The 13,198-nt window shown below is 35.9% G+C and overlaps 1 long non-coding RNA gene across 1 annotated transcript; it reads left to right on the top strand.

The window, feature by feature from the left end:
- LOC109127461 lies at window positions 10,990-12,605 on the top strand. The gene is made up of 2 exons (XR_002034008.1): window positions 10,990-11,338; window positions 12,313-12,605. It is a non-coding gene; the product is annotated as an uncharacterized LOC109127461 (long non-coding RNA).

Raw genomic sequence — 13,198 nt, 5'->3', positions numbered from 1 at the left:
TGTCAATCGACACCAGGGGGAGTGTCGATCGACACCAATAATTCCGGTTAGACCAATTTTTTTTAAATCGTTAAAGTTGGAATTTGCTTGGTTTTGGAAGCCCTAAATTGGAGTATTTAAGTGGGAATCGACTTGAGGGTTTGGAGAAGCCGCTTATTGTTGTTTTGGAGAGAAAACAGAGAAGAGGGAGTGTTCTTGGGGGATTGGAGATTGTTGGCTGGTTTGGAAGATCTGTTGTTGTGGAGTGAAGATCTTGTGATAGGAACAAAGGAGAAGCCTTCTAAGGTGTTGGATTTGTCAGTTTGGGTCAGAAATTTTCTGAAAAAGAGGTGAGTGCATGACCATGGCTGATCTAAGTCTGAGATCTTTTTTGTTTTGCTTGTTTTGTGTTGTTGTGGTGTTTTTCTTGTTTGTGTTGGATGCTATAGGGTTCCTTTAGTTTCTTGTGGCCTATTAGACGAGTTTTAGGATGGATTGGAGGTGGTTAGAATCGGAGATTTGATGATCGGCTTCGAGCAGAACGTGTTTGCGGAATGGGTGTTGGTCGACACCAAGTAGGTATCAGTGTCGGTCGGCACCAACTTGTCTAATGTTTGGTTTCCTGGTTGGTTGTGTTGTGTGTGTTGATTAACATTGGAATCTCAGTTATTTGTGTGTATAGCTTAGTAGATGGGAGAATTGTCTCACTAAGTATTTGTGATAATACTTACGCATCTTAATTGTTGTTTGTAGTGTGCAGATTTGTGACGTGGAATCATGGCGATGAGGAGGAGGATGATCTAGGGTCTCGTTTGTGTGTTGTTGGTTATATTGTTCATGTTGGAACCTTAGATAGGAATTTGTTAGATTATTGGTTATGATTTATGTTTTTGTTGTGCATATTGTTGTTTTGGCACTTATTGGTTTAAGTCATTATTTGGAATTAATTTATATTATTTTACAATTTGTGTTATAATTAAATATTATAAGATATTTAGTTATATTGTTATATAAAAAAAACGAATCAAACTATTTTACCGTTAATCCTCTTTTATAATTCTGTCATATAATTAATCATATTGTTTAAAAGATCTTAGAGTTCATGTAAATTACTAGACTTTAACGAACAAGAGTAGATTTTGTTCACATTTTATATTGGTAAAACAAAGGGGTCACTAAGAGCATGATTACTGAGAGTTACTCAGTTGGTTGCTTTCTTATTTATGTCCGAAAAAAAATTAAAAAATCTAATAATATTGTCTAAAATGCGAGAATCGCTTCTCCAGGAAGGAGCGGAAGCAACCCATAAGGAACGGTACGTGTCAAATTTTGGTTGGTTGTCGGATATATAAATTTTTTTTTTTTTTCATTTTCTTCTCTCTCTTTCGCGACCCTTTCTCATTTCTCTCTTGAGGTTAACGGTGAATCGGCGATAGATTCACTTCAAATCCGGAAAAATCGATTAAACTCGAGGGTTTTGGTGATTGACACCGATTTGTTTACGGATCGGCTTCCAATCACAATTGTTGTCATGTCTTATTCGCTTCTGTTCTCAAGATCCTGAATTTTCTCCAAGCTTTCATCGGTGTATCGATCATAATCTACTCGATTTGGATGCTCGATCAATATAACCATCATGTTCCCCCGTTAAACCTCCTCCGTCTTAGCCTCTGGCGGCTTCATCTCTAGAAAACGAAGGTATGTTGGGTATCTTTCTCTCCGATTCTATTTGTATGTCGTCGCCTCTCATAATTAAGTCTAACATCAAAACAGGGGCGTATAGACTTAATTAGATTCAATGTCGTCGCCTCTCATAATTACATTAAAAAAAGTACTTGGGTTGGGTGTCAATGATTTATGTGAATGTGTATGTTGTGAAGTAGCTTTTGATTTGGGAATCAAGAGGTTGCTGAGCAACCAACAGTTGATAAGGACAACTTAAAACAACAGCCCTAATTAGATATTTGGTTGCTCTTTTGATGTAAATGTCGGGTTAAAACAGTTTGGTTGCTGTCATTTGCTTTTGCTCTGGTTTGTTTCACTTCAAACTCCAAAGAATGTTGTTTTGATTTTGATGAAACTGATGAAGCAGGTAGCGAGAGTAATAGTGCAACGTTGACATTTGATGGTGTTGATAAAATGGGTGAAAGGCTTGCTAATGAGGTATTTAGCCAGCATTGTTGTTTTCACTTTGATCTGCAAAGTTTATGAAATTATATTTCTCTTTGATAAAAACTGCTGGTCTTTTATTTACTTTGTCGTCGTCCTCTACGAGAAAAGTAAGCAAGGGAGACAAGAATGTTACACACTACTAGTCTTTTATTTTCTTTGTCGTCGTCTCAACAGTGGTCATTCCGGTTATAACCAGTTTCTTCCAGGTTTGTGTCTGAAATTGCAATGTCCTTGAGATGAAGTTTGGACCTCAAAAGTAGCTTGCTTAATTGATTTTTGGTTGTGTCCCTGCAGCGGTTCCTGCTCCTGTGGTCCGAAGACCAGTTACTATTTAAACAGAGGCTTGACTCTGTTGTTTACTTGTTGTACAGCTTCTGGTCCAGTGGCTATAGTTCAGAAGGTAACTGGTTCATGTGTCTCAAAGGGAAGGACTTACTACAGATACTCAACAACTGTGATTAACAAATCTTCTAGACCTCTGAAAAGTCTCAACCTTTCGATCAAGAATCTATATGGACCAATCTGGGGGCTCTCGAGATCATGCAATTCGTTCGGTCTACCCTCTTGGATGCACTCATTGCCATCCGGGAAATCCCTAGAGTTTGTCTACATTCACTCAACATCACCGGCCAATGTGGCAGAATCAAGCTACACTTTGGCTTGACCAAACAACAACTACACTCAAAGGAATCAGTGTGTATAGGTCCAAATTTTAACCAATTAAACAAGTGTAAAACACTAATAAGGTAAAATATGCCTTGAGTAACTTTTTTGGGGTTCTCTAATAATAGGTTGATTTTGCTTAAGTTCTTTTAGGGTTGCTTTACTTAATTTATGATTATTTATATAATTAATTAATGTGAGAGTAACTATAGTGGGTTACTCCACTAATGATGGTCTAAGTCCCACTAAGTCAATACATGAAACTGCTTTTGTCTTAAATCAAGGAAAGTGGAAAACCCACTCTCACATGGACGGGCAGAAATAAAATCGAAAAACAATTATATATTTCCATTTCATGTCTATACCCAAATGCTAATTCCCTAAATTACAGATTATATATTTGGGATTTAAATATGATCCTATATATATATATATATATATTAATAACAAATTTGTAGTTTGTTATGTAAAAGTATCAACTATTAAGGAATATATATATATAAATATATATTTTAATAAGCTTTAGAAAATGGTCAAGTTGTGAGATACATCAAATTTTTCGATTAGATGATTGAGGTCTTGAACGATAAAGCATATTTTGTGTTCTTTTCAAAGAACTTCACTAGTTTCATCTTTGCATCTATTTCTGCAGCTAATTTCTCTATTTTAAGTTTGGCATGATAAAATCCAATTATGGTAAATATGCATAGTTTGCGACAAATGACGCAGGTTGGGATTCTATTAAGGAATATGATTCCTGAGATGGATTAGATAACTGAAATCAACTATGTAACAGTCATATCATTTTTTAACATTTTTACTTTTATAAAAGGCCCTAAACAACCGCTATGGTACATTATGTATACCAAAAACTAGGCACTAGAGATCAATAACAAAATTAAACCTCCAAAGTGAATCATAACGGCCACCATTATATTTCTGTTGGTAATTCATTTACTTCTTAACATCATATTTATTAGATTGTATATATTGGTTAAGCTTATTAGATTAATTTTCGGTTCAATAGGAATTGGTTTAACTCGGTTTAGTATATATAATACACAATTGTATAATTTGTTACGATTGAGAAATACATAAAACATTTCACAGATTCATCTTTGCTCATGAACTCAAATATGGTATCAGAGCTTTTCTTCCGCGTAAATCTGTTATTTCATCTTCTTTTTCAAATTCTTCAAATTCTTATCGTCGAATCGCTTCTATCATCGCCGGACCATCACCGACGACTCTTTTGATTGCGGAAAGGGGGGAAATTGAGAAATCGAAGTGAAACACCTGAAGGAGAAGCATCCACAGCTAGGATTGTTTGCGGTTCCACTGTTGTTGACGATCTTGAAGATGATTTGGTGAAACAACGTCGTGCTCTTCGATCGGAAGGATATGGAGCTCAAGGATCTTTATTGCGACACTCAACAGAATCCGATAATCCGTTTTATCTCCAATCCTCCGATACCCCGGTTTGATGATCGTCGCTCACACTCTTGATGGTACAAATTATAACAACTGGTCAATTGCTATGAAGATTAGTCTAGAAGCTAAGAACAAGCTTAGTTTTATTGATGGATCTATCCCTAGGCCATGTGAAAGTGATTATGAATTCAAGATCTGGAGTAGATGTAATAGCATGGTGAAATCATGGATTTTAAATGTTGTGAGTAAGGAGATCTATGATAGTATCCTTTACTATCAAGATGCAGTTGAAATGTGGAATGATTTGTTCACGAGGTTTAAAGTGAACAACCTTCCGAGGAGATATCAGCTTGAGCAAGCCGTGATGACTCTGAGACAAGGATCACTCGACTTATCCAGTTACTTCACGAAGAAGAAGACTATGTGGGAACAATTATCCAACACAAAGTCTAGAACAGTGAAGAAATGTGATTGTGATCAAGTTAAGGAGCTGCTTGATGAAGCTGATACGAGTAGAGTTATTCAGTTTCTTATGGGGTTGAATGATGATTTTGGGAACATCAGGAGTCAGATACTGAATATGAAGCCAAGTCCAAGTTTGAATGAGATCTACAATATTTTGGATCAAGATGAGAGTTAGAGAGTGGTAGGAGTGTCTTCTCGACCAATCTCTAATCCTACTGCTTTCCAATCTCAAGCTTTGATCCCAAATCAGAATTCAATCCTAATGGCACAAGGAAACTTCCAGAAACCTACGTGTTCTCATTGCTCGCTTGTTGGACATACTGCGGATAAATGCTACAAACTTCATGGATATCCCCCAGGACATCCAAGGGCAAAGAAGAACAACTATGTTGGAAGTACTAACTTGGCAAGTACTGGTCATGTCGAAGATATTAAAGATGCGCCTAAGGAGAGTTTCAGTGAAGATATGTCGAATGAACAACTCCAACAGATGATCTCTTATCTGAGCACCAAGCTTCAATCCTCGAGTGTCACTTCATTCCCTGCTAAAGCCATAGTTTCGACTTCAAATTCCGTACCAACTATCTTTATATGATTTCAGTTTCTATGACAAGTTGACTTCCTCTATACCTCATGAAACTGAGTTGTCTTTTAGAGCTTGGGTCATAGATTCAGGGGCTAGTCACCATGTTACTCATGAAAGAAATCTTTATGTTGATTATAGGTCTTTAGATAGAACCTTTGTTCGTCTTCCCAATGGCCAGACTGTCAAAATAGAAGGAACCGGTTATATACAGCTTACAAATGCATTGTCCTTACATAATGTGTTGCATATTCCTGAATTCAAATTTAACTTTTTGAGTGTTAGTGTCATCACAAAATTTTTGAAGTCTAAAGTCAGTTTTACTTCTGATGATTGTGTGATACATGCTCTTACTCAGGACCTAATGATTGGCAAAGGTAGTCAAGTTGCGAATTTATACGTTCTGCATTTGGATAAAACCCTTGTTAATGTTTCTAGTTCTTCTTTTCCTGGTAAGTCTGTTTGTTCTGTCTCTTCAGTTAATACAGATATATGGCATAAAGGTTAGGACACCCATCTAATGCTAAGATAGAATCTATTTCTGATGTATTGTTACTATCCAAGTCGAAAATAAATAAAGATAAAACTCATTGTCATATTTTTCATTTATCGAAACAAAAGCATTTACCTTTTAAACCGTTGAATCATATAAGAGACAAACCCTTTGACTTAACTCATATTGATACTTGGGATCCTTTTTTTGTTCCAACTGTTGATGGTTATAGATATTTCTTGACAATAGTTGATGATTTTAGTCGAGCTACTTGGTTGTACATGCTTAAACAGAAATCTGATGTTATAACGTTTTTCCTGGTTTCTTAAAGCTAGTAGAAACTCAATATAATGCTAAAGTTTGTTCTGTGCGGTCTGATAATGCTCATGAATTGAAATTTACTGATTTATATTTGAAGCATGGCATAAAAGCATATCATTCATGTCCTGAAACCCCTGAACAGAACTCAGTTGTAGAAAGAAAACATCAACATTTGTTAAATGTCGCTAGAGCTTTTATGTTTCAGTCTAGGGTTCCATTAGAATATTGGGGTGATTGTGTTCTTACAAAGGTCTTCCTTATTAATAGGTTAGCTTCTCCGGTTATAGACAATAAGACACCCTTCGAACGATTAACCTCTAAGATCTCTGATTATCATAGTTTAAAAGCTTTTGGTTGTCTTTGTTATTGTTCTACTTCACCTAAGTCTAGGACTAAGGTTGAACCTAGAGCTAAGGCCTACATATTCCTAGGATATCCCTCAGGTTACAAAGGTTACAAGCTATTAGACATAGAGACATACTCAGTTTCAATTTCACGACATGTCATTTTCTATGAGGATATCTTTCCTTTTGCATCATCCACTATCTCGGATGATGCAAAGACTTTCTTTCCTCATATTACTCTTCCTGCCAAAATCACAGATGAACACTTGCCTTTAGTGCAATCATCTTCTGAAGCTCCTCACAATCATGATGAGACATCTTCTCTGGTTTCTGTTCCTTCTGAACTTAAACCAACCAGGCAGAGAAAACTGCATTCCCATTTGCAGGACTTTCATTGTTATAATGATAATACTCTTACTAATACTAAAACTTCTCCATATCCACTTGCAAACTATATCTCTTATTCATACTTATCTCAGCCTTTCTGTGCTTTTATTAATAACATTGCAAAGTCGAAAATTCCTAAGAATTTTTTAGAAGCTAGACTGGACAAGGCCTGGGTTGATGCTGCAGGAAAGGAGATTGGTGCTTTTATAAGGACCAAAACTTTGAGTGTTTGTGATTTACCTTCTGATAAAGTGGATGTAGGTTGCAAATGGGTATTTACGATCAAGTACCATGCTGATGGAAGTATTGAGAGATATAAAGCTTGACTGGTGGTGAAGGGATATACTCAACGAGAGGGAATCGATTTCACTGACACTTTTTCTCCGGTTGCAAAGATGGCAACGGTAAAGATGATCTTTTCTCTCGCACCCAAGATGCAATGGTCTTTACATCAGTTAGACATTTCTAATGCATTCTTGAATGGTGACCTCGATGAGGGAATCTATATGAAGATAACAACAAGTTATGCTGAGTTACAAGGAGAAGTTTTCTCTCCTAATGTTGTTTGCAGGTTACATAAATCAATTTATGGTCTCAAACAGGCGTCGAGACAGTGGTTTTTGAAGTTCAAGACTACTCTTGTGGGATTTGGCTTCGAGACATGTCATGGTGATCATACTCTTTTCGTGAAGGAAGCAAATGGTCATTTCTTGGCAGTTTTGGTATATGTAGATGATACTCTTATTGCCACTACGGATGCTAATATGGCTTATAATCTATGTGATCAACTAAGTTCGGTTTTCCAACTTCGAGATCTTGGTCCTCCTAAATACTTCCTTGGCATTGAAATTGCCAGGAATGATGAAGGAATCTGTCTCAGTCAAAGGAAATATGTTCTTGACTTGTTAGAGACTACCAGATTTACAGATTGCAAACCTTCTGCTGTACCAATGAAGCCAGACCAACAGATGTCTTTGACCAGTTTTTCTCGAAGAAAGAAGAAGAAGATTAAGCAGGAATCTGAGGGTGATGAAGATTATATTGTTGAGCTTGCAAAACCTACTGATTCTACTCTTGAGCTTCTTACGGATACGAAGCAATATTGGAGATTGATTGGGAAACTTCAGTATCTGACTATCACTCGTCCATATATCACTTTTGCTGTTTCTAAACTAGCTCAATACTCTTCTGCTCCACGTAAGTTCCATCTCCAAGCTGCACATAAGGTACTTCGCTACTTAAAGGGTACCATTGGCCAAGGCTTGTTCTATGGAATGAATGATGATTTCTCGCTTCAAGGATTCTCTGATGCAGATTGGGGAGCTTGTCCCGACAATAGGCGCTCAGTTACTGGATATGCGATTTTCATAGGTCAGTCACTGTGTCTTGGAGGTCCAAGAAACAAGATATGGTTTCGATGAGCTCTGCTGAATCCGAATATAGAGCCATGAGTGTGATAACTAAGGAGTTGTTGTGGTTTACCTACATCTTGAAGGCTCTACGGGTACCTTTCTCTCTTTCAGCTTATTTGTATTGTGATAACCAGGCAGCTCTTCACATTGCGAGTAACTCGGTTTATCATGAACGCACGAAACATATAGAGTTTGATTGTCACAAAGTTAGAGAATCGATTGAAGATGGTATCCTCAAGACCATGTTTGTTCGTACTGACAATCAACTTGCTGACATCTTAACCAAAGCTTTACATCCGGCTCCATTTCGAGACAACATTGGCAAGATGGGATTCATTAACATTTACTCATCTCCATTTTGAAGGGGGTATTAGATTGTATATATTGGTTAAGCTTATTAGATTAATTTCCAGTTCAATAGGAATTGGTTTAGCTCGGTTTAGTGTATATAATACACAATTGTATAGTTTGTTACCATTGAGAAATACAGAAAATATTTCACAGATTCATCTTTGCTCATGAACTCAAATAATATTTGATTATTTTTTCTTGACTACTACAATCTCATCTTCTTTCCACAAATGCTAGGATATGCTCGGCACCATGGGACAATGGACACAATCTATGAGCTTGTCTCACCGGATTCAAGGGTGATGACAAAATAATAGTAGTAATGGTAAAACAAATAAGTTAATTAAGGCACGTAAATATGAGACTGCCTTTGTCTTAATCAAGGAAAGTGGAAAACCAACTCATACTTACCCAAATAAAATTAAAAGATACATACTATATTCTATGTCTCTACCCAAAGTATGCTAGTTCTTTCAAATTAGTTATATTGGACCTTCTGCAAATTTTTGTAATAAACATGTATCTATATACTATGCGAAATCTTCTTATTTTTTTATTTTCTTTGACTCTTTGTTTGTTTTTTATTTTTTACGTTACGAAGATTCAGGTTGACACTATAACTTTGAGATCGATTAATAAATAATAATATTTGTAGTCGATCCATAAACATAAATGATAAGTTACTAGACATGAGATAAGAACTAAACAGTATTGAAATAGCCCATCTTTAAATACAGTAGTTGAGCTAAACGCGTTTAGATAAAGCGAAGGATTACAACCCTAATTTTTCAAATTTCTTGAAAGACAATTAATTAACGAACGGGTTCTTGAAATGCTTGCTAGCTACTCTTATTATTAATTCAGACTAGGATTTACTCCCTAATATACCACAAGTCCATTTATTTATTTATTTATTTATTTTATAAATCAATAATCTCGTGTATTTTGAAAAAAATAATTCGAATATTTTATTATAAATTCGAATATGTCGTTAGAATTTCGAATCAATAAATTAGTTCATCTATTTCTAACTATAATAAATATAGAAAATCTGTATTTGATACTAATAAATAGATTTCATTAAAAGCGAATATTTGTTATCGAATAATAGGAAAATTTTCGATTTTGACTGAGATAATAATGAATGAAGATCCGATTCGTGCAATCGGTTTTTTTTTAAATTAAAACCGACCCGACAATTAGGATTACACCAAAAATATACTCCAAAATATTAAAATAGATTTTATTCTTTTTATTCATAATCAATACTATTAATTATTTAAAGAACATATACTAACTATCGAAATAATGCACATTGACATACACTTTTCTTTTTTTGAGCCAAACTTGTTTTCATTTCACTAGAATAGAAACCAAGTATACAAAGATAATAGGAATATGAGTTCCAAACGTTTAAAGTACAACAAGAAAGGGCCAGCATAAAATAGATAAAAGGATAGATGAGTTTAATCGATAATGATTCTTTGAGAGCTTTGAGCCAAAAGCTATAGAACTTCTTGCTACATGTGAGATCAAAGATTATAGTCAATGGAGGACTGAGTTGCCATTCTTGAAGAACGAACTGGCGTTAGTGAAAGAGCCAAAGTCGTGGTTCTCGCCGGCACGAGAACGACCACGCAAGGTAGAGCTTTGACCAGAGTTTGAATTGGGGTGATGTTGGTCGGATGCTTGAGGGTGAATGCTACGGTTGTCATGGAGTGGGGGCTAAGCTTATACAACCCATAGCTTGTGGAAATGATGATGAGGATGTGTGGCTTGAAATCGTCAGAATAGTATGAATGATAGTGGTCAATGGACAATTTCAAGGACATATGTAGGTGAAGCTACTAGAACCATGGTTCGCAAGTGGTAGATGCCATATAGTAACATAACAGGTGGGTCCTCTCTCGCATGAAATCCTCTGCGGCCATGGAGATTAAGGAATTCCACACAAATTTTGTAGTCAGTTTGCAACATTAAGAGAAACCCAGATCTAAGTTCCAAGCATTTAAGCGTATGAAGGTCTTCCTTGAAGTAGCTAAACTGCACATGGATGGTTTCGGTAATCAAGGGGTGCAGATAAACAAGGCTGAAGAAGCTTCGGTAATCACCGCTCTTTGGAGAGATGATCATAATGCCGTTCTTCTTCACTTTTATAAAATCATGAGTACTAATCCTAGATGATTCTAAAGGCAAGGTTCTCAGATAACTTGGATTTGGGCACACATAACCTTTCTTCGGGAAGCTAATAATCTCATGATAATAAATCCTAGGTGAATCTAATGGCAGGGTTCTCATAGAAATCTTATACAAACATAGGAACAGAGGGGCGTCTTGATTCATTTTGCAGTCTTCGGACAAATGCTTCCAAGAAACGACTCCTAAATTGGCCAAGGTTGAGCAAAGAAGAGATTAAAACAGACCTGGGCTTTAGTAGATAGCAGTTTGGATCACCAATTATCGGATTGGGCTTTAAACAGCTTAATGGACCAGAGTTGAATAAGCCCACCAATTGGAAACCTAGGTTCCTTTTGGCTGGTAGGGGACATCTTAGATTGCGGCCACCGTCGTACGGACATGGAGGAAGATTAAACGGTGAGGCAAGCATCTCCGATGGGAGGTAGGGTCAGCTTCTGGTGGTTTAGCGTGACAGACGAGGTATAGGAGGAGAACCAGAGGCGAAACGATACCTCAGATTTAGAGATTGAAGGTTCTACCAATGTTGATTTTGGCCAAGGTGATGCATATGGAGGGTGATGGATGGAGATCACCGGAGACCATCTTCTCCCTTTCTTATTGATTGTTGTAACTTTCACCAAGAGTCTTGGGTTTAGAAGGGTTCAGATGAGTTTTAAAAGGGGAAACAAAATAATTAAAAAAGGGGAAAAAACAGGAAAATTAGACTAAAGAAGAGACAATTGAGTTTATATGGCCTGTTTTGAGTTTGGTATATGATTGAATGATTTCCCTTTTGTTTGCAAGTTATATTGGACATTTGATAAGGCTAATAACAACGATGATTCATATAAATGACATTGTCTTTGGTAGTTTAAATAGTTTAATTAGTTTGGTATCCTTGTCTTTGGTAGTTTCAGTAGTCTGGTGATGTGAGTCAAAGCCATTCCCTTTTAACCTGTTTGAAGTTTGCACAAATCCCTATTTCCTCCTAAAGCTTTCACCTTCGGAGCTATATTAGTGTTGTTTGGTTCTGCTCTTGTTTGTGTTTTAAGGTTCTGTTCTTATTAACTGTTGTTTGGTTCTGCTCTTGTTTGTGTTGTTTGGTTCTACTCTTGTTAGTGTTGTTGGGTTTTGCTCTTGTTAGTGTTGTTTGGTTCTGTTCTTGTTTTGTTTTTCTCATGTGTGGCTCTGCTCTTCAACCCGTGAACCTTGTGATCTCACTCGGGTATACTCAGTCTAGTTTGGTTCCGTTTTTAAGTCTTGATTGGTCCTTATTTGTTTCTTGTTGTAAATCATGTTTGGTTCTGTTATGTAAGTCTAGTTTGGTTCTGTTTTCTAAGTCTTGTTCTTGTTTTAATTCTTGTTCTGGTTTTTCTTGTTCTGGTTTAAATCTTTCCTAAGTCTTGTTCTGATTTTAGTTATTTTCTTTTCATCGACAGAGAGCATAACTCCATTTAAATAAAAACACACTTGTGATATTGTATATCTGAGAACATGTATGTACACTAAATCATTTTTCAACGTTTATATTAGATGACCACAAAGCCAAGGGAAGTGGATTGGCTCCATATCCAGCTTGATTGACCTCTCCTCCTCCTCCTCGGTTAGCTGATTTTGGCTATTCTACTGAAATATTTCTGGGAGTTAAATAATCAAATGACAAAAAATTGCAGAGGACATGGCTATTGATTTTAGAACTTTGAGAGTAGGATATTTTTCAGTATGAGTTTGATGTAATGATTTGTAGATTGCAATCATGTGGTTAGTTTTTAACTTTTGGTTGCTCAAGCCTTTGTTATATCAAAGACACTCATAATTGAAGATGACTAATGGGAGGAGAAAAAATAAAAAGAAGTTAGTGAAGATCTAAAATTAAACTAGTATTATTTTTAATATTATTTAAAATTTAATACATTCATGTGAGTATTACCAATGGGAATGCTCTAACCAACTTGATTCTCTAAGTAAACTTGACTCTCTAAGTAAACTAACCAAGAGTACCAGACACTCTAAAAAAACCAACTCGAACTTCTTCTCAACTCTTATCACACCGATTAAGTTTTTTTTTTCTTTTGTCGACAACACGATTAAAATTCTAAAAGATAGATTTACCCCACGGATCCATTTTGCTAATCGAGCTTTCTCTAATTTTGTTTGAATCAAAATTCACCTATTATGAACATATTTTAACAAACCAGACTATTGATGAAACTATGCATGAAACATAAATGTAAAATAAACAATAATTACTCAAAATTGTAAAAGAAAATCTCATACTTGAGAACCAAAATAAAAACCATTAAAAACAAAATAAATCATATTACGTTCTCAAATTCCGACGACATGATATTACACAAGTATTGATAATGCACTTGAACCAAAAAAAAATTTCTTTTTCTTTTTCTTCGATAGCTGTATG

This window comes from Camelina sativa, chromosome 11 (assembly GCF_000633955.1).
Source record: "Camelina sativa cultivar DH55 chromosome 11, Cs, whole genome shotgun sequence".
In the NCBI taxonomy this organism is placed as follows: domain Eukaryota; kingdom Viridiplantae; phylum Streptophyta; class Magnoliopsida; order Brassicales; family Brassicaceae; genus Camelina; species Camelina sativa.
The sequence above is the reverse complement of the archived record's forward strand: the minus strand, read 5'-3'. Positions and strand labels throughout refer to the sequence as shown.